Source organism: Phasianus colchicus, chromosome 1 (genome assembly GCF_987193195.1).
Source record: "Phasianus colchicus chromosome 1, bPhaCol1.hap1.1, whole genome shotgun sequence".
NCBI classification, from domain to species: domain Eukaryota; kingdom Metazoa; phylum Chordata; class Aves; order Galliformes; family Phasianidae; genus Phasianus; species Phasianus colchicus.
The window spans coordinates 71,847,425-71,870,378 of record NC_143436.1 but is presented as its reverse complement, the minus strand read 5'-3'; the positions used below and the strand labels follow the sequence as shown (position 1 = coordinate 71,870,378).

The window sequence follows — 22,954 nt, the reverse complement described above, 5'->3', positions numbered from 1 at the left end:
AGTTTTGTGTACTGGGCTGCCATAATCGTTGTGAGCATGTTTATCTGCTTGATGTAGGCTGCTTCTAATGAAGCTGCCACATAAAACCAGAAGAGTGACAGTGATATGACTTCATAGTAGTTCTAGAAGATAGTTTACCATTTCTCCAAAATGCCCAAATGAAAATTCCCTGTCTAAAACCAAGAGGTCTGATAAGTGTGTGGGAAGCCTCCCTCCTCCCTGCCTGCTTCAAGGCAAACACACCTGTTCTGGATATCCCTGAATTCAGGTGTGTTTGGATGTACTCCCTGTTCTCATTACTTTGAGGCAAGAGGGTTCTGGGGATTCCTTTTCAAGCACATCTTAAATTTTAAGAAGTCATGACAAGTAATTACAAGAGAATGTGGCAGCATCTAGAATGTGTAGGATGACAGCCTGGAATTACTCCATCTGTTGCGTTACTAACGTAATATTACAGGTGGGTACAAAGCATCATTAAATATTCAGATGAGCAGGTCAGATTAAAAGCAGATAGGCTAGCACATTAAGCAGGGAACAAGGTTAATCCCTCAGAAGACAATCTTTCAAAGGAGGTGTTAGAGAGCCAGACAAAGAAAGCTGCAATTATATAGTTAGACTGACAAACACATTTATGCAATGGAAAAAATACACCATGTATACCTCATAATGTGGTATGATAAAGGTATGATGGTGCCAAGTGTTTTCTCAGAGCATGCAGCTGCAAAATTCAGCCTGAAATCCTGCTGGTGAGATTCCCCAAGACACCACAACTTAATGCCATAGCCCTCCCAGGTCACCACAAGCAGCAGAAACTGGGTACCAGTTCTAGATCAAAGGTGCTTTGCAGACGTGCTGACACCAGGCATTGCGGAACTGGTTAATGTTGCAAGCCTGATTTCTTCAGCCTAGAACCTCAGCAGGTCATTTTGCCCACAGTGGACTTTCAGCAGTTTTTCACTCATGCTGGTAAAACACCTGCCAGCTACCTGACACTGTCTTTTGTAACTCCAGCTCTGTCTGTCTGATTGACTCTTCTCATTATTTTTTTTTTTAATTCTTTCCTCTTTGATCCTTCAGTGCCCTCCTGAATAGCATTGCTCCAGCCCACACCAAGTCAGGCCCATAACTCCCATAGTATGACATTCACACTCTACATGTAAGCACTGCTTGAGACCCAGCCTCTGATCATGAGAACTGTGACTGAAATGTCCATGCACGAGAACAAAATATCCATGACTTTTGGGATTTTTCTGTGCACCTGTGAAAACAGTGAGCAAACTTGACACTGACAGATGCAAGGTGAAGCTAAGACAGACCAGGGGCTCAGGCATGCTCTGGAAGCAGAGCCACAGAGGCAGGCTGCTGGAGAACAGCCTCTAATCCTTTAGGGGCTATTGGCTCCTTCCCCACCTCTTTTACTTTCCCTTCAGCTCCGCCCTGAAGGTAGAAGGATACGTTTTCCCTCCTTTGTGAAAGGGTGCATAGGACTTGGTGGTACTTCAAGACAGCTATATTTGTTCTTGCTAAAATACACGACTAAGGAGCATTTCAAGTACTTCAGGTGGTGCAAATGCGAAGAAATCCTAGATATAGAGAAGTAGAGAACGTTCTCAGTGATTTTCTCTTCCATATGCAGTGTGCTTCTGTGACTTCTCTCTTCTGTTACAGCTTGAGCAACGTTAGGACAAACCTTTGTACAAAGAACTGAATTGAATTCTTCCATATTTCTGTTCGGTCCTGTCTCTCCTCTTTAATACCATTTTCTTGATAGTGCAATTAGCTGCAAGTTTGCTGTTCAGTGCGGTTTTGCAGTTTCAGTGCTGCCTTGTTCAGTGGAGACAGTTTCTGTGAAGTTAAGACAGCTATGAACAAAGCTGTTTCTCTCACCATTAAAATATTGATTCCACTGGGTTTTGACTGCAAGATAATTATCTCCTGTTAAATATTTTATAGCCGATCATACCTTCTTTAGAAAATCTGAAGACTGGCCAAGTTAGAGAGCTATTGTATCTTTCTCTGGAAATAGTTATAGCAGTGGATACAGTTTGTACCCACTTCACAGCTACAGTGCTGTACATCTATTTTCTTTTCAGCCTATGCCTGTGGATCAGATTTCCCTTGTGGCAGAAACCCACAAAGAATAAAATCCATGCTTCTGCAAAAATCCCACTTAGGCATCATGGTGACACGGTCTTTGTTCCAGCTCTGTGTACAAGGTCAAGTTTCACCCTGAGCTCCTAAGTAATTAGGAAAAGGGACATCCAGTGGTATAGCAAGTGTGCAACCGAGGGCAAAATGTAGCCTCAGGCACTTAACATGTGGCAGGAGATCTTTCCCCTGCGAAGTGGCACCAAGCCCACTGGTCACTCCATTGCATCCCACATTGCTTATCTGAGGTAGGGCCACCCTGTTGCTCACCAATGGCACCTTTTCTGAAAACTGCTTGAAGCCTGGGGACTTTACTGGCAGGTTTGTGGCTTTGGTACAAGTCGTAAAGGTAATGCTGATGATTTACTCCCACCAGAGCACACCCGGAATCCCAACAAAGGCCTCCAGAAGGGTTTCCTTCTGTCTGACCACCAGTGTAAGTCTCATCTTTTCAGCTCTGAAGGTCTAGGATTTCTCTTCCTGGGGCTGTTACCCATCTTGTGAGCAGGAGCAGCTCTCCTGCAGCTGATGGAGAACTATGTCTGAAGCAAGCCCAGGGCTGCTTCTCCCAGCATCCATCCTGCAGCTCAGCACAAGCTGCCTCATTACACAATTTGAAGGGAGCGTGGCCATATTTTCCAGGAATATGCAGCAAAAGGTAAATTAAGAAGCTATTCCTCTGTGTCAGACAGAGCTAGAAATCAGTTCTGAGGACAGTTGAAAAAATTATTGTATCTGGCACTAGTAAAAGCTGACACAAAAACAAAACCTTATTTATTTTTTTTGAGGGAGAAGCATTTCAAAAGCTTCTGCTCATTATGTACAAGGCACCTGGAAAGAAGCATAAGCCATTAGGATAGAAATGTCTCCGTGTAGGGCATGGAAAACAACTTGAAGGACACTAAATTGTTTAAGCACTGCAGTTCTGGGCCTGGATATCATATCCACCCTCCTAATCGTTCTGAAGTAAGACATGTCTATAAAATGTGACTGCTATTTAGTAATAGTTGGTTTCATGCAAGGACTGTAAGCAAATTAGGCCTCCTAGCACTCAGGTGAGCGGGGCAGAGATTATTTCACTTGTTCTGGGGTGGGAAGCAGTGTCTGCCAGGCAGTGCACTGAGTTCTGTGGGACCAGCATGCACCCAAGCAACCCCAGCACAATGGGGAGACATCTGCAACAGTCCAAGGGCATCTCCGGCTGAGGAGAGCCTCCCTAAAGGTGACACATTTTTAGTTTGCGATACCAGGCTGTGGGGCACTGGCTGGTGGCAGGCAGGACACGGTTAAGGAGCATGGAGGGATGGCAGCATCTCTCATGACTCCCCTGGCTGTTGGCCAGCAAGCCATGTGACTTTGAGGTTAAAAGAGTCCTCTCAACCATGAGATGCTTTCGTTTTTTTTTTTTTCTCCCTCTGGTTGTACCTTTTCTTTTCTGAACTTAAAAGAAAACAAAACGTACCCACAAAACTTTCCACATTAAAGTTGTATTGTAGTCCAGTGACTCAGGGAGAGAAATTGAAGAGGAATGAAGAGGAAGGGGAACATTTCTGAATCAGATCTGTTGTGCTGAGCCTTAAATTGGGGAGGGTTTTTCTGGGTGGAAGACACTACAGGGAGCTAGGAGCAGAAAGCAGGGCTTAAATCCATTCCTACTGTTATAGGCTACAGCTAGCTCACACAGGGTAGCTTAGACACAGTGGATTTTGATGCTATCAGATGGCTTCATCTGATTCATAGTATATTCCTTTTCCTCCAGTCCCACGACCTTAAGGGGTACATCACCTAGTTTTACAGTGTTGGGTTGCCTTTCTTTTGGCACCTCCCATCCCAGCATTGTGAGCACTGCCCAAAGCAAGGAGACTGGCACATCCTGTATAGGCTTCCTGGAGGTTTTTATTCCTTTCCCTTCTGTCCATGGGGAGCTGTGCCAAGAGTGGGTGCTCCTGAGGGTAAAACGGGGTCGGGTTATTGTTGTTAATGTCACATCAGTTATGTTGTAAGAGATATATTAAGAGATATATTAACAAGGAAGTTCTTGCACTATGACCTTAAGGTCACTAAGCTCTGGCTTAGTCTAATCTTCACATGTTTGTTCCCCAGACAGATCCTTTTGACCGAGAGTAACTTACCTCTGGGCTCAGGGCTTTGTCTTTTGTTTTGTATCTCCCTTGCTCCTGAGGAGCTTGGCAGGCCTGGCATGGCCAGGGTCTGCTCTGACTTCTCCTGCTGACACCCATCTACTCATTGTGGAGGATGGGGTTTACACCTTGAGCTGGGGATGAGAGAGAACATGAAGGGTGATAAGGACTTGCACGCGGTGGCAACATGCACACCGTGACCTCACCTGGACATACCTTGAAGTCTCTGTGCTGTTTTCATGGCCAGAGCTCTTTGGAAGCTATAAAGCCTGTGTCTTGCTTTGGCTTTGTCCTCTTCTGGGAGAAAAGGGCAGAACATTTTGAAAACTCCCAGCAGGATGCTTCGAGTTGTAAACTCAGATGTAACTGTGCTTCTGAGCAGAGCAAGGGCATCACCTCAGTGCTAATACAGGATTTTAAGGAATGCACTGGTGTGCCAGCCCTTATATGCTGTGCTTCTCTCCCAGCCCAGCCCCTCATCAGGCCTTGGCAGGTGGCACCAGCTGAGATACTCATGCCCTCAGGGCAAGACAGGAAGGAGATGCAGTCAGGCACTCCCAGTCTGTCCCTGAGTGTAATTTCTGTGCTAACCACACCCTCAAGTGTTGTCTTACTGCAATTAGGAAATTTGCACAGTTTAGGTCAAGTACTTCTACAAGGGTGCTCTTCACACCTGGCAGGTGCTGGCGTGGCAGAAGCGTGTGGACACCTGGGGTCAGGCAGGGTGCTGTGCTGAGTGGGATCCCTGCTGCTGGTAGGGAGAGCTCCTTCTCACTGCTAGGTTCTGTGCTTGTTCCTAAGCCTGGGCCTTCCCATTCCAAGTACAAATGGAAACAAATGGAAATAACTCCCCAGGAGCAGGCACAAGGTGTATCACAGACAAGGAGCCTTTCACAGTTAGCCATGTTTCCCTTATGGAATTTTCATCTTACAGAGAGGACTGTAAAGCCTGAAATAGATGAGGAATGACCAAATTGCAAAGATCAAACGACAGCTCCTTCTTGTAGATAGCAAATGCTTTGCTTTTGCAGGCTGGCTGGCATTTCAGCCTTGCTGCAGGCAAGTATGAAGGCTAGGCATTAAATCGCCCAGGGTGCGACAATGTCTGGTGGATGATGAGGCTTTCAGGCTGCCACTGAGGTGAATAAGAAAGGGGGCCTCCAGCTCACAGCATTTACTCCCCGTGTCTTTGTCTGGGCAGAGCAGTCATTGCTTGCCATGAACTACGGCTCCTAGTCTGGCTGTGCTCACCTTGGCTGCAGGGAGGGAGAAGTCCTCAGAGCTGGGCAATGTTTGTGATCTTTGCCCTGCGTTCAGCCAGGCAAGGTGCTGACTTGCATGTGTAAACTGAAATTTTGTCTCTATCCAACCTTTTTCTGAATTGCTGCTGGCCTTACCTCATGGCATTTTGCTGTTTATTGGAAAGACTTGGCAAAACCCATCAGCTCACTAAGGAAGGTTTCCTTGGTTGGGTAAAGGTAAATCAGGGGGCTTGGCATATTTTACCTCTCTGGAAAAGGAAAGCGCTTTCAATGCTAACAAAAGACCTGTTTGCTTTTCTTCATCTTGCCCAATATGTTTTTTTGAGGCCTATTAGATCTTTGCTTACATGATAGTTGTCATTGTATACCTAATTGGAAATCAGCATTAGCTTGCTGACAGTAGCTGGCATGGACTGTGTTCTTTCTAAGACATCTTGTGAGATAATTAAAGCGATGACTGACAACATAGCACAGCAAAAGGAATGTTTCCAAACTGAAGCTGCTTCCACAGGTTACTTGTACACACTTTCTTAAGTGCAGCACCAGTATATTTACACTGAATCTGATAAATTCCCTGGAAATCAGTCAACCCCCTTTTTAAAATTTTTTTATTTTTATTTTTATTTTTTAGAATTGATCCTGTAAGTCTTTCTGTTTCGAACTCTCTATTCCATTCATATTCAAACTCATGCACAAGAATATAGTGTTTATGTGGGGTGCCTGAATCACTGCTCTGGAAAATGAGTTCTTCTCCTTCCCGCAAACCAGCACAGCACAAACAGAGGGTGTGTGTGCTTCCCCACTCCACCCCATCTCTATGTCTCATCCATGACCTAGAGGGGCAACCTCTAGCTAGGCATCAGCGGGTGGCTCGCTCTCTGTACTTATTTAATCCTTGGCCAACCTGCTAAGGCTGCCAATAAGGGTGCCAATTGTGGCGGTGGTTTCTGTGATGTGGATAGTTGTCCACTGGGAACTGGATTAAGACCATCAACTCATTTCAAATACTCTAGGCCACAAAGCATCTGCCAAATGGTAACCATTTTTTGATCACTACTGACTTGGGTCATGTTTGGATCAGTGATGAAAGGCTCCCTATCCCAATACCCATTCCCCGAGCCGTACAGTTTCCCAGAATAATTTCTGTAAAGTAGGAAAAACACTATTTATTAACCTAAATTTTCCACTGATCTATTGTTTTCAGTGTGCATTTCACCCTTTTAGGTGCTTAATTTTCATTACTGTGTTGTAGAGGATTCAGGCACCGGGAGAGGTGCTGGAAGATGGCAGGTGGCAGATCCACGTGGTGATACAAAATGATCTCTCAGAGGGTTAATACACACCCTGGCCCCTCAGCTGGCATTGTATTTGGACTCAAAACTGATCTTACATCTTCAGTCTTATTACATCATCCCTCAGCAGGAAAACTACCATTAGATAGAAGATCACACTGCTTTCTTGATTTCTGTTTTTCTTCCTCATATACCTAAATATATATAGCAGAGAAATTGAATCAGCGAGCTTTGCTGGTAGCTCTTCCAGCAGCTAATTATATTGTCAGTGGTCCCTTTTGCCACAGTCTCTAAATGTACCACAGACTTGTGTGTATGCCCCTTAGCATGCCAGGTTATTGGGAAATGCCTTCTTTCCCAGATATTGAGCTGTAGGATGCGGGAAACAAATCATTTGGCTTTAACCACACGGTCCAGCAGGACAGAGAACTGAAAGGAAGCTTTCTTGATCTCACTGCAGCTCTTAAACCATCACCAGTTCTTCTCTTTAGCCTACCTGAAAGCGGAGCCAGAGCCAGCTGTAGTTGGCAGTGAATAAGATTGGCTCCTATAACAGTGTGCCCTGAAGAGACTCCCTCCCAGAGAACACTTGGGTGGGTTGCACGTTGCCAGCACACTGAAGGAATGTCACTATGGCTTTTCTTGGCTAATATCAAGCTGTTCAATGTTCTTACCAGCTCTACCTGGAGCTGAATTAGATCCTAAGAGTTGACTTCTTTTCCTAGGGGAAAATTACATTTATGCTAGTATATAGAAGACATTAATTTCTTACATTAGTTTCTCAGAACACTGAGTCATTCACCTTCTTTTCCATTACACTTGGAAGCAAAGCAAGCTGTGATATCAAAAAAGTGATAGTTAAGATAAGATAGTTAAGAGTGATCATTAAGATAGAAAAATCCAGATGAATCCATTGCAGCAATGGATGCAACAGACAGGAGTGAAAAAAAAGGATAATACTGTGTTAATTCAGAGACTATGGTATTATCTACTTTCTATCATACAAGAAAAATGTCAGAAACATCATATCAGAAGACATTTCATAGTGTTTTATTGTTATCAGACTGTGAAGTATATTATTTTGAATTTACTTATATTAATTTAAAATAATAAACAAAAATGTGTTATTTCATATATCCTTTCATTGTGAAAAATTGTTTCTATTAAGAGAAATAGAAGGAGATTGGAAGAAGTAGGGATAAGATTATGTTTGATAGAATATCTACAGAGATATAAATATGTATAAAATTCATAATTCTTTAATTGTTTTTTTAAAAAAAAGTATCAATACAAAGCCTTATTTTTATAAGTTTCTCTGCTTATTTGGAGCCATTTTATGTTGAGTTTCCATTTCCAGAACAGAAGCTTCCCTCCAATAGCAGCTGAGGCTTAAGTTCAAGAAAACATATGGAGAAATATAAGCATACAGAACTTAAGAGAACTTGTAGTTACATGCCTATATTCAAGCAGACCACAGACTAAACCTAGAAAACACTGGACATACACAAGGCCTATACATTCATACATTCACCCTCATATGTTCTCTGAACACAAAGGGATTTTCAACACTTTCCTAAAGCAAAGTTTCCAAAGTTAAATGATTGCTCTCAGATTTTATATATATATATATAATAACAAACTCCAAAAGTGAGCCCAAAACACAGCAAGCCAGAGAAATTTCAGCTTGGTGTGCATGGATCAGACTTTTCTTTTTAGCCCAATGGCTGTGTGCAAGGACAAAGTGTCTGTTCCAGGTGCTTTGGGATGTAGGAGCTGGAAAATCCAACAGGAAGGAGAGCAAGCAAACCAGGAAGAGAAAAGGGGAAGGAGTTCAGCAGCAGGACGGAAGAAAAACAGAGGTAGAGGAAGCATGAAAAACAGAAGAGATGATGCTGGAGAATGAAATGGGGTTTAGGATGGTTTCCAGAGGAAAGCAGTTCTTTGGAGGCCCAGTGTTTTGCAGAATCATCATTTAGCCTTTCTTGTTGATCAAAGCCCCACCAGTTGATCAGAAAATTAATCACCTGGAAGCATGTTTTTGCAACTCAAAATGAGGACTGTAGTCAGGAGAGGAGCATAACCTGGAACCAGCAGGCAAGCACAGACATAGGAGACACGATCAGAAAGCATGAGCAAAGCAGCTCAGGAAGCCAGTCTCAGGCAAGAGACTTTGTACTGTGCCACTGAAGCTGATTTGTCTCATGTGGAGGACTGACTATCACTAGTCAGGAAGAGACAACAAAGGACAAGGCAGGACATGCTGCTGCTAATTCCAGTGAGCGAAGGATGATCTCCCTTTTGAGGAGGGGGCAGGGGCAGAGATGCAGGGGAAGGCATGTAAAAGAGGTAAGAGACAAAGCGGAGTTTACATCAATAAGAGAATTTGGCTTTGGAAGAAGATTTTCTGCATGGCTGCTCCACATAAATTGTGCTTAGCTTTGCAGATTTTGGGGTCTCTGACAAGGCTCTTGAATGTAAACTCCCAAGGACAATTTCACTATTTAGCATTCCAATTTGCTATCATCCACTAAACCTAAAGCTTTGTGAGGGTGCACTTTCAGGTTTAGAAATTTAGTGATACTCTAATAATAATGATTAACATGCACACAGATTAAAGGGTTTCATTGGTGAATACCAAGGTACTAGGGAGAAAATGCCCTGTCTGGCCTGTGGATTCCACACCGGAGTGTATAATATCTGTATTAATAGCATAATATCACAATTTTTCCATTACAGCAAATGCTGTGTAATACCAGTGTGCTGGAGGCAAAGGGGGATGGCCACTGTGCAGGGAAGCTCCATGGAAAGCTTTTCCTTCCTCTAGAGCGTGAGTTCATTTCAAAAGCCAGGCTTTCAGAGGGTATAACATTGTTTGTGTGCAGCCAAACCATGAAGGATTTTCTTCTCAAACAAAATTCAGCTCTTTTCTTCCTATCTCAAGAACTCCCTTCAATTTTTCAGCAGATGAGGATCCTGTTTTTTAAATATATATAGGAGCTATTGCTTAACACGGAGTAGAGAATCTTGGCTTTTGTAATATCCATGCACTATTGGGATGTAGCTTATTAATTTTTCAAGTATTTAGGGGTATATCTTCATTTTTAACTTTTATTTTTTAATAAAACTGAATCCAGGTCCACCCATATTTCACATCTCTTTCTTCTTTTCCGTTTTTTTGTTCATGAACACACACACACATATATATATGTGTGTGTGTGTGTGTGTGTGTGTATACATATAAGGAATATAGAAAGTCACATAAGAATGCCTATTAAGACTTTGAATGATTTTCTAATCTTCTTTTTTACCCTTGCGAGTTCATTTTCCAGTTTGAATTGAAATCATTCAATGTCTCATACACACATTATTTCAATTTAAGTCACACAAGCTCATTCCTAAGATTTCAGTCAGCAGTTTTCACTAAAGTCATATATATAAGTAGACCTAACACCAGGACAACGTTAATGCAACCTGGCTATTGTATCTCATCCTTGTGAGGAAGTGAAATTAAACTCCTGGAGATAAATAGAGCAAGGCTGTCATCTGAAGTAAACTATCTTATCAGGCTAAAATCAGTGCAGCTGATTTGAATCTTGTCCCCAGTTATACAATCCCAGAGCTGTATTATTCTTTTTCTTCCTCTCTTCCATTCTGTCCATTATTTTTTCCTCTAACAAAATGATTAAGATAACTGGTGGAGAAACACAGGACACTGAAATAAGGCTCAGAAGTCACCATCGGTCTCTCTAGGTGGATTCTCCTCCATTACACACAACTAGCCTAAGGTCATCTACTTTCCTCAAGATGTGAAAGCTGGGAGATGCTGCATGGGAAAGTGGGAAGCACACTGAAAATACCTGGAGAGAGGCTTGCTCACAGGCTCAGCAGCACATGCTTGCACACACGTGCAGTCACCCGGGCAGAGAAGTAAGTGCTGGCTCCAGAGCTTCCAAGCTGAGAACACATATCTGGGCAAACATAGGTTATTATAACTCTGGACTGCAAACCACAAAGGCATTCAAAGAATCACTACCACAACATTTTACAGAATATTATTACAACTGTCACCAGCAGTTCTGTCAGAAATCTGAAAATTGCAAAGGACAAAATTTAACTACTGAGGAGCAGGGAATTTTCAAAAATTCTCTGGCAATGTGCTGGCAGATAGGGCCAGTGAGAAAAATACTGGGCTTTGCTATTAACCATCCTGCAGAGCACAGGGGGAGAACTACTTTCAGAATGATGTTACATTAACACCTATACCTTTTCCTTCATGATCCTCCTGTTATCTTCATCAGTACTTTTATCCTGTTCTCCCTTTGTATCGCACCACCCGTGGAGCTGGGCTAGTCCCAAGGACTCAGTGAAAGACAGTTCTTCATCAAAATCTCTGACCTCACCAGAGCTGAGTTTAGAAACAGGTATAAATTTTATGAGAGAGAAAAGAAATCAGAGCTGTGCTTATCTGGCCTTTACCTGTAGCAGCAGAACATCTCACAGGATTACTGACATGTACTGTAAAGAACCTGGTTGGACATGGCCTCTCATGCTGCTAAGAGATTTAGTTTGTGCATTTACATATTTTGGCATAAAATAGCTGGTATGTGTTTCTCCAGAATTTCCTTATGCAACATTGATTGCCAGAGAAGGAGAGATTTGGACAGATGGACCTGGGAGCTGGAGCTTCTGCAACTTAAGAAACTTCCATAGGAAATAATTTTGGGGCTGGAGCCTTTGGGATATATTCCAGTAGGGAGTGGAGCAGGGCTGTTGTTGCAGAGGTGGAGAACCTGAATTCCAGCTCCCAGTCCCATGATCAAAGCAGCTCTAAGGAACCTCCAGTTGCTGCTTCATCCAAAAGCAATGCAACAGTACATGGCCTAAAAGCTTCTGGTTAAACGGTTAGGAGTGAAGTGGTTAAGCACACCGATTGTCATTTTAACCATATTTCAGTGAAAGCAGATTTGTAGCAAGATGAATTAGTTGAGAATATATTTGGGATCAGTATAGCGCTCCAGTTTCCCTGTAATGAACAAGGACATGTTAACACAGTTGGCCCCAATTACTCTCCATGTGAGAGCCTGCCAGTATGTGTGCAAAATGTTGCTGGGCGTGTGTAAGCCTGTGCCAACAAAGCCTTACTGTCATCACGTATTTCAGGGATGGCTTCCCTGGAGTCCCGCACTTGAGCAAAAGCACATGCTCCTGGAGGCTGAGGTGGGAGCACAGCCAGGTTCTCTGCTCCTGTGGGATGCCCTGAAGGGTAAAAAGTTATCCTAGAAACACGTAAGGGAGGTATACCATTTTTTTTTTACTTGTTATGCCCGTCTCCCTTTTAAGCCAGCTATTTTTAACGTGAAGAATTTGGTGACTTGCTTGTAGCAGCATGGGCACTGTGGAGTGGCATGGTGTCCAATTGTGAAATTGCCTTATTGTGAAAAATCCCTGCAGCTGGCACGGCCCTAATGACGTGGCAATCGGTGTCAACCTGGAAAGTGAATTTCAGTTTCGTCTCACTTGGGGCCCAGACACGCAATGCTGGATGGGACATTTTGTTATCTTTGGTAGTTTTTTGCTAGCAGGATAAAACGCTGTCTGTGCTAATAGCATGTAGGATATTGCAAATGAAGCCAAGACTGACTGCTGCACTTCTGCTGGGGGACATAACATATCATGTGGAAATATGCTAATCTATGTGCTGGTGGGTTAGTAAGTGTTGCTTGGGTTTGGAGCTCCAAAAGTGGCACCAGCATGCCTGGGTTAATGGGCTGGGAGCAGGAGAGGTGCAGCATAAGCTATGTATGAGGCATTTCTGCATCTCACCAGCTGATACCACCACAATGTGTGCGATATCAGTGTATGTGCTGAACAAAGCAATCTGCCGTATCGAGTTCCCACCTCGTTCAGTTCAGTAGGAGGCTGACATTTTGTGGCCGATTTTTGTCAAAGAACTTAAGCCTGGGAGTATCCCATTGGCTCTGGTTTGAACTCAGTGGGAACATATGCATGCTTAAAACTTTCCACACACTCTAAAGCCCAGCCTGGTGTGCTCCGTGGGACTAACACAGGAAGGCTGTGATTTCAGCCACAGTGATGTGTGTGCCTCGCTCCCTGGGGCAGGTGGTTGCCTCACCAGTCTGTTTGCTGCCACATTTTTTTCTGATCAGGGATGGTTGGCTTGCCCCTTTGCTCTCAGCCCTTTGCTTGGACAGCCTGGGTCACTTTTAGAGCTGAATTTAAGGCATGAAGTCAGAACTCTTTGGGAAATTTGCCTGCAGACATCAAAGCTGTTTGGGACAAATCTACATAAATAACAAGCTGAGTATGTAACATCACTCAGATGCCCAAGGAAGATACAAGCTCTTGAGAAAATCACACTGCTCCTGTGCTAGAAATCTGGCTTTCAGTTCCTTGGAAAACCTGGGTGATAGAGGGATGTCCTTTCAATGATCTGTTTCCCAGCACTATTATGAGCTTGGTGAAGGCAGTCACCTTTACTGAAAGCCTAGAGAATACTGCATGACTCACAAGTGTGTGCCATAGCCAGTTGGAGGTGCGTGCCTTGTCCATGTAGCACTTCTTGCCTTCCCAGTGCCTCTTATTGCAGAGCCGCACCCCAGCTGCCAGTGTAGTGGGGAAAGAGGGGAGGGGACAACGTGTAGGATGGGAATACTAAGATAATAATGAGAATTTATACTGTTTCCCATATGCATATTGTTGGACCTCTACTGCATGGAGGAGAGTTATTTTTCTGGAGTCCTCAGCCTCCTGAGGAATTCAGCAGCCTTTGGCTTGGTCCATGTTTGTTTGCTACAATCATTTGCTTTAATGGGGTGAGTCAAATTACTCCAGTTACCTCCCAGTTTGAGGCAGAGCGGATTGGAGGAGAGGGTGTGGAGGTTGCAGCAGGAGGGAGAAAGAAGGAATAGTCTTTGAAAGCCAGTAAATACTACTACCACTTCTGCTAATTGCATAAAAGTCAAAAGCTAAGCCATAAATGGTAGTGCAAGTCTAAGATTACTCAACAGCCCTGTTATTCAAATGCAGAATGCTGTATGAGGCAGATACAGAAAAGCTTAGTGTTAGAAAAGGCTCTTATCTTCACTTGTTAAACCACTCATGTGTTATGACAAGTCATCCCCAGCCGAACAAATGAAGATTAGAGCACCACCAGCAGCATTACAAAGTACGATGCTGGGAACTCTAACAGCAGACCTAACTGGTCCCTGATCATTGGAGAACTGACACCTCCTTTCAGCATTGGTTCAGACCCCTCCCTCATGAAAGGTTTGAATTCACCTGTCTGTCATGTACTGATGAACATTCTAAACACTCTTCTTGGTAGGGGAAATGGTTTCCCTGTCCCATTAATTGAGTGAAGAGACCCCTACTGATTTCAATATGCTTCAGATGAAGGTGAGGAGTGGCAAATAACCTAATAACACACACAAGGCATTAGCATGTGACCCATAAGGATGGCAGATACCACAGCTTCTGCTCGTGTTTGGTAGCTTATGATAAAGTTGAGGGATACCAAAGTGGCTCCTCAAGGATGACTTGATGTGGAGTGGCAGAAAATTGGCCTGGATGTTAATATCCAGAGTTGTTTCTGAAGTGAACTGGAATACATATTTGTGCATAGGACTTTTTATTTGAAAAATTCAATATACAGAAACTACAATTGCTCCACGATAAGAAGTAAACAAAGATGAACAAAAAGAACTATCAAAGCTGCTGCATGTTGCAATCCATTTCAATGTTTATCTGCAGCAACATGTAGAAGTGAATTCATGCAACCAGATTTAGGCAACTGAGAGAGTCAGGTTGGGATTCTGGCCTCCTTGCATGCCACATAAGATTGAAAGAGAAACAGACAGGTCCGTGGGGTTGTTTAATCCACCTCCTGTGACTCATCCTGGGAAGTGACTAGCTCTTTCCTTGGTGGCAGAGAGAACCTTGGGGGCCTGGTTGCCTAACATCAGCACCTTTGGCAACACTGGCATAAAAAATGGAGCCTAATGAAAAACGCTACCCAATATTGTTGTTGAATTCCTGTTTAAATATATCAACTTTGGGTGAGAATGCTGAGAGGCAAGAGAGTGAGAAGGTAGCAAATAGGATGATAAAGCTCTGTGCCCATGATACATCATGAATCCCAGTTAGTGTAGGGAAAATGCAGTCCTGGCAGTCATTGTGCTGCATGGATTTCCAATTTGATGAACAGAATCTGAGTAAGTCCCGCGTAAATTAAAGTAGCCCTGCTACTGCAGCACAGCAGCCTTCTCTATGCTGTTGGACTGAGTGACAGCACTGTCACACAGCAGCATCTTTATGAAGATGGGATGGTGAGGATCCATTGTACAACCCCAGTGCTGCTACTGAAGTAAGGCAATTCCTCGGCCTTTCCTATAAGTTATCAGTGCCAGGGTCAAAGTACATCTGAGGAGGAAGCAGTGCAAACCTGCTTCTAATTCGGGTAAGGAGTTCAGCTACAGAGTAAGGGGAGGTAACACTGTCCCTAGAGCTGCTGAAGTGTGCTTGGCGCTTCCAAGCAGGCAGAATGAGTCACAGGGAGGGACAGAGAGAGAGAAAGAAATGCCAGCTCAAATCTGGGAAGGTAGAGAGTGTGGGTGGAAGGCAAATACCATAGAAGAGCAGAGGACTGTTGCATGAGTCAATAGAATCATATAGATACTAATACTTATCATAAATACCAAAGCGGTTATAGCAGCCGCAAGCTCTCAGAGAACAGTAAATGAAAACCTTTTCCTGTGGCGAGGAGGACCAGAGAGGAAGACGTGAGTGGAGGAAAAAGAGATAACAGGACTGTGAGCACAAGCGAAAGGGCATTGTGGAGTATGACATAATGGAACATGAATTAGCGGCAATTATGTGGCATGGACAACGAGATCAGATGATTAGCTTTTCCAGAAAGATGCTGCGTTGTTTTTCCTGGTAATCTCTTATTAAAAGGGTGCTAGAATGCATGAACAATACAAGAAAAATCCTTCTTATTCTAGTGGCTTTTCTTTCTGTAGCTCTGTAAGTTTTGCGCATAAAGCATTACGGGATATTTTTTTAACTACTACTTCATTTTAGTATTATATTGCTTGCTTGCCTTGGTTTTAAGATGGCAATGAAAGCAAGGCTTATTTTTAACTTTGAAGGTTGCTTTTGGGGAGCTCTGCCAACATGGAGATCACCATTTGCTACTTTTACTCCACAACAGTTTCTCCAGCAAGGGCCTGTCCTTTGAGATGAAATAGCCTGCCAAGGATTCATTTATTTCTTCAGAAAATGCACTGGGGGGTGAAGCAAATTAAAAATATTATAGCAAACTTACTTCTCAGCTTTTTGATTTTAGTAGCAAAACAGACTTTGTGGAAGAAAAAATAGAAATGCATCGTTGAAGATAAGGAAACAGTGCTATGCTTAATAGTACAGTTTACATAGAATGAAGCTTTGGGTGTTGCCAATATACAGAAATGATATATTTTTTTTACTTTCAGAAGGTCAGAATCCAGAGAGTTTCAAATATCATAGAATCATAAAGTCATTAAGGTTGGAAAAGGGCACTAAGATGATCTAGTCCAATCATCAACCCATCACCAACATGCCCACAATACCATGTCAGTCCGTGCCACATCTGCCCTTTTCTTGAACACCTCCAAGGACAGTGACACTACTACCTCCCCAGTTCTAATGCCTTACTACTCCTTTTGAGAAGACTTTTTTCCTAATACCCATCCGGAATATATAATTGACAGCACTGAACTCCAAACCTTCTCTGGTAGCTCCATCCACAGGTTAAATTGAGCACTATTCAGAATGGATAGAAAGGTAAGAATCTGGGCCACAGCTGTTATAGATTAATACTATTCGTACAAGCCAGTGTAGAGGAGATTTTTTTTGGAGAAATTATACAAGTGATTGTTATGTATTTAGTTTGGTATTGAAACTTCTCCTGTTCTACGACTGTGTCAGTAATGATGAGACAGTTCAGAAGAATCTTAGGAACAGGCTGCAGAAAAGGATGCTGTCCTGACCTTCATGACTGTTTCTCTCATAATCTCTGTAGAGCTTCTGAAGAGGAATTAGCAATTGGCATAAGATTTGTGTCCAAATTTGGCTTTTAAAGGTTTGTGTTAAAAAGTTTGTTAACTTTTTTTAGTAGTAGGTGTTCCCCATATTTGGTTACATGATTGGAACTCCCAGTATATGACTGGCTGAAGTGGTGAACAGTCGCAGCTGCAGAAGAGCTGCAGAGCAGCAGAAGTTGGAGGATTTAGTATTTCAAAATAACTCTGAAGATTAATGTCACAAGCCTTGTCCAACTGAACTGCTTAGGTCAGCAAATACTTCATAGTTGCATCTTCCTAAAACTCTAAGGTGGGAAGAATCGTATGTCCTCACCCCAAGGGGATAAATACCATAAAAGATTTTTCTGTGATTTTCTCTTACTTCATATTGATAAGCATTATCCAAAAGCCAATGTGAAACTCAGAATTATCTATAAAATAGAATTTGAAGCAGAAATAAATCCAGGGATGTGCACAGTGAGCAGGAAGAATGCAAAAAAGAGCAATTACTTATCAAGAGAGTGCATCCATTTTGAGCACTAAGTGGAAAAGAGGGTTCTGAGGAATAAAACTTCATCTTGCCATAAACATAGAAAACTGCTGAATTAAATTTTTATGGGCAGTCCTCATTCTGGCACTTACAACATTTCAACTCTTGACTTGAAACTTAGTTTAGAACTGCTCTCTTTGTGTTATGTTAATATGGAAGGTTATGTTAATATGTTAGGTTAATATGGAAGGACTGATGGAATGATCCAGGACATGAAAGTTGGATGTAGTTTTCCTTTTCCTTTTCCTTTTCCTTTTCCTTTTCCTTTTCCTTTTCCTTTTCCTTTTCCTTTTCCTTTTCCTTTTCCTTTTCCTTTTCCTTTTCCTTTTTTTCTTTTTCTTTTTCCTTTTCCTTTTCTTTTTCTTTTTCTTTTTCTTTTTCTTTTTCTTTTTCTTTTTCTTTTTCTTTTTCTTTTTCTTTTTCTTTTTCTTTTTCTTTTTCTTTTTCTTTTTCTTTTTCTTTTTCTTTTCCTTTTTCCTTTTCCTTTTCTTTTTCTTTTTCTTTTTCTTTTTCTTTTTCTTTTTCTTTTTCTTTTTCTTTTTCTTTTTCTTTTTCTTTTTCTTTTTCTTTTTCTTTTTCTTTTTCTTTTTCTTTTTCTTTTTCTTTTTCTTTTTCTTCTCCTTTTTCTTTTTCTTCTCCTTTTTCTTTTTCTTCTCCTTTTTCCTTTTCCTTTTTCCTTTTTCCTTTTCCTTTTTCCCTCCATTTTAAAGCAACATAACTTTTCACACTTGATTTTCTGAGGTTTCCTCCATGACAGTATGTTGGGTCACTCATTTTTACATTAACAAGTTATTTGAATCCAATTAAATTCTAGCATTTAACAGTTTGGAGTTTTAGAGACATTTCCCAAATTCATCCCTCGTATTACTCTAATGACTTTGGTATTTGGCTTATTGCACCCCTTTCATTTAGGAAGGTTAATCCTGCTAGCTTTTCTCACAATGAAGAGATGCACAGACATGGCCTACTACACTGGGCTCCTTTGTATCAACAACTCAGTAAATGAAGAGATATATCTGGATGCCTTTGCAGGGCAAAAAAGGACTACTTTGTGTCTTGCATAAGAAACAGCAGCATTCACAAGGCTAATTACAACTTTGTCACACAGCTGATGGAAAACCACTAAGTGATGATTTCATGCTGCAGTTTGCTGAAGGCTGAACTGTACCTATAAGCGCTTGATTCAATCCTTCATAACTCTTTGATTTTAGCAAGTAAGACAGGGAATATTTCTAGATAGAGACATTATAATGCAATGTAATTTCTGCAGCTGATTATATTACTGAGAAAGTGTAAGCCAAGCCCAGGTCTTTGTTTAAAAAGGAAAGCAAAGTGCATGGCTGGGTGTGCATGTGCATATGTATAGGCATGTGCAGGTGTCTGTAGTAAAGGTGGAGTTAACTACTATTTAGAAAAAATACAAACCCAGGCAATTTCCGTTTTTGCTTCATTTCTTTTGAAGGAAAATCTTGTGAGAGCGTTACTAGCAAAACATCTTTGCTGCATTATGTCAGGGAGAAAGAACAATAATGGTTGCAGAAGGGTATCATGGAATATCTCTGAGCAGAAGAGTGATGGCTGCAGCAGATGATGCCTGAGGGTTGTGGCTTAATTTGCAGAGCAAGCACTGCAGTACTCTTATGGCCTTTCAAAATCCAAAGAGATGTGGCAGCCAGGAAGAATCTCAGCAATGGGAAGCCATGGGTTAATTTAACTATCCCACCATCCAGCTACCCAGAGGAAAGCAGTGAGAATGGCTTGTAAAGAAAGAGAAGGCAACTATGTCTTAGAATGCTACTATCAGCATCATAGAATCACACAGAATCACAGAATGGCCAGGGTTGGAAGGGACATCAAGGATCATGAATCTCCAAGCCCCCTGCCACACACAGGGCCACCAACCTCCCTATTTAATACTAGACCAGGCTGCCCAGGGCCCCATCCAATCTGGCCTTGAACACCTCCAGGGACGGGGCATCCACAACCTCTCTGGGCAGCCTGTTCCAGCACCTCACCACTCTCTGTAAAGAACTTCCCCCTGACATCCAACATAAATCTCCCCTCCCCTAACTTAAAACCATTTCCCCTTATCCTGCAGTTATCAACCCCTTCAAAGAGTTGACTCCCCTCCTGTTTGTAGGCTCCCTTTAGGTATTGAAAGGCTGCAATGAGGTCACCCCGCAGCCTTCTTTTCTGCAGGCTGAACAAGCCCAGCTCCCTCAGCCTGTCCTCATAGGGGAGGTGCTCCAGTCCCCTGATCATCTTTGTGGCCCTCCTCTGGACCCTCTCCAACAGCTCCCTGTCTTTCTTGTACTGGGGACTCCAGACCTGGACGCAGTACTCCAGATGGGGCCTCACAAGAGCAGAGTAGAGGGGGACAATCACCTCCCTGTCCCTACTGGCCACCCCTCTTCTGATGGAGCCCAGGATACCATTTGCCTTCTGAGCTGCAAGGGCACACTGCTGGCTCATGTTAAGTTTTTCATCTATCAAGACCCCAGGTCCTTCTCCACAGGGCTGCTCTCAAGGACCACTCCTTCCAGTCTGTAGGGATGCCTGGGATTCCTCTGGCCCAAGTGCAAAACTCTGCACTTTGCTGTGTCGAACCTCATCAGGTTCACTTGGGCCCACCTTTCTAGCCTGTCGAGGTCCCTCTGAATGGCATCCCTTCCTTCCTTGGTGTCTTCAGCAAACTTGCTGAGGGTGCACTCAATTCCGTCATTGATGTCATTGATAAAGATGATAAAGAGCACTGGTCCCAAGACAGACCTCTGGGGGATGCTGCTCTTTACCGGCCTCCACCTGGACATAGAGCCATTAATCACCACCCTCTATCTGCAGTCTTTCAACCAATTCCTTATCCATCGAGTGGTCCACCTATCAAATCCACATTCTTCCAATCTGGAGATAAGGATGTGGTGGGGGACCATGCCAAAGGCTTTGCTTAAGTCCAGAGGAGAGTTTAATCCCATACAGCAGATGTTTCAGTTTTCTCTTTGACTGTCATTTGCTATTCTGTGGCAAATGTTTTAGTCTGAATCAATAATAAGGCAAAAACAGAATCTTTCAAGTGTTTGGAACAGTAAACATTATCACAAGTGTCACATGAGCAGATCGCCAGGGAGAGGAATGAACCATTTGTCTATATTCATATAAAGCCTGGATCCTTTCTGACATGTGCTTTAGTCTTATGTTTCTCAAGTTAGTAGTGCATGACCTTTTTAAAGGTTGCTAAGTGGGGAGTCAACAGAGTCAACATTAACAAACCACAAAACTTCTGCTCTAGTTATCCTTGGATTGCATCTGTGATAAGATTTTGGCACATAATTTAGCCACTATGTCCTCTTTTACTGAGTCTCCATCCTTTCCTATATGTGGCAGGGAATCTGACCAGTGAAGATAAGAAAAAGGCTCAGGTTCTCAATGCCTTCTTTACATCTGTCTTTAAAAATCAGACCAATTATCCTCGGGTTTCTCTACCCCCTTACCTGGAAGCCTGGGATGGGAAACAGAATAAATACCCAATGACTCAGGTGGAAACAGTTAGAGACCTACTACTCCTCCTGAGCTGTCACAAGACCATGGGGCCAGATGAGATCCACCAGAGAGTGCAGCCAAGCCACTTTCCACCATCTATCAGTGTTCCTGGTCAACTGGAGAAGTCCCAGAGGATTGGAGGCTTGCCAGTGTGACTTTCATCTACAAGAAGGGTTGTAAGGAGGATCCAGAGAACTACAGGTGCTTCAGCATGACCTTGGTGCCAGGAAAGGTTATGGAGCAGATCATCTTGAGGGAGATCATATGGAATATGCAGGACAGTCGGGGGATCAGGTCCAGCCAGCATGGGTTCATGAAAGGCAGGTCCTACCTGACCAAGCTGATTTCTTTCTATGATCGAGTGACCTGCCTGGTCGATGAGGGAAGGCCTGTTGACGTAGTCCACCTAGACTTCAGCAGAGCCTTTGACACTGTCTCTTGCAGTATTCTCCAGGGGAAACTGGCAGCCTGTGACTTGGGCAGATACAATCTTTGCTGAGTAAAGAATAGGCTGGATAGCTGGGCCCAGAGAGTGGTGTTGAATGGAGTTAAAATGCACTGGCAACTGGTCATGAGTGGTGTTCCCCAGGTGTTGGTACCAGGGCCTGCCCTGTTTAATATCCTTATTGATGGTCTGGACAAGGGGATTGAGTGCACCCTCACTAAGTCTGCAGATGACACCAAGTTAGCAGGAAGTGTTGATCTGTCTGAGGGTAGAAAGGCCCTACAAAGTGATCTGGACAGGCTGGACAGCTGGGCTGAGGCCAAATGGATGAAGTTCAGTGAGAGCGCTTGCTGGTTCTGCACTCTGCCCACAACAACTCCAGGCCACACTACAGGCTTGGGGCACAATGGCTGGAGGACTGTGTGGAAGAAACAGAGCTGTGGGTGTTGGCTGATGCTCACCTGAACATGAGTGAGCAGCTTGCCCAGGTGGGCAAGAATGCCAATGACATCCTGGCTTATATCAGAAATAGTGTAGCCAGCAGGAGCAAGGAAGTTATCCCTCTGTACTCAGCCCTGGTGAGGCCATGTCTTGAGTTCTGTGTTCAGTTTTGGGCCTCTCACTACAAGAAAGACATCAGAACTCTGGAGTATGGCCAGAGAAGGACAGCAGAGCTGGTGAGGGGTCTGGAGCACAAGTCTTATGAGGAGTGGCTGAAGGAATTGGGATTGTTTATTGGAGAAGAAGAGGCTCAAGCTGTGACCTTATTGCTCTCTCCAGCTCCCTGAAAGGATGTTGCAGTGAGATGGATGTTTGCCTCTTCTCCCTCATAAGCAGTGGTAGGACAAGAGGAAATGGCCTCAAGTTGCACCAGGGGAGATTTAAGTTGGAAGTTAGGAAAAATTTATCCAAAAGAGCGGTCAGGTGCTGGAATGGTCTTCCCAGGGATGTGGAGGAGTTTCCATCCCTGGAGGTGTTCAAGAAATGTTTAGATATTATACCAAAGGGTATGATTTAGTGGGGAAATATTGGTGTTGGGTGGATGGCTGGACTAGAAGACCTTGGTGATCTTTTCCAAGGTCTTTTCCAACCTCGGTGATTCTATGATTCTATGATTCCTCGACTTCAGCAGGACATAATCAATACACGGGATAATAGTTATTTTAATGTTAATGTTAGTCTGTTTAACATAGTTGAACTTAAATATGGTCCTTAAGATGGGTTTGCTGAGCACCTGAAGGAGACATTTGAGATTTGCTGTTTCTATATGAAGGTATATTCGTATACCTTTTCTGTAGCTGGCACTGACATATCACTGAAAAAAGTGAAGTGGATGGCTTGTTTTGGAACTACGTTGGTAATAACATCAACTTATCTCGGAAAAAAACTTCTGGGCAACCAGGAAAACAAAACGATCCCATCTTTGTCCTGAACAAATGAATAACAGCAACAACAGCAAAAAAATATCAGGATAATTAAAGAGAGAAAAGGATAGTTGGA

The 22,954-nt window shown here is 43.0% G+C and overlaps 1 protein-coding gene and 1 long non-coding RNA gene across 2 annotated transcripts in view; one reads left to right on the top strand and one right to left on the bottom strand.

The window, feature by feature from the left end:
* The window catches only part of WNT7B (Wnt family member 7B), an 88,555-nt gene that overhangs the window by 4,084 nt on the left and 61,517 nt on the right, over nt 1-22,954 (top strand). The window lies entirely within an intron of this gene.
* On the bottom strand, nt 3,649-4,678 carry LOC149919715 (uncharacterized). Its single transcript, XR_016463684.1, has 3 exons — nt 4,506-4,678; nt 4,281-4,423; nt 3,649-4,094 (listed from the first exon to the last, which is right to left on the bottom strand). It is a non-coding gene; the product is annotated as an uncharacterized LOC149919715 (long non-coding RNA).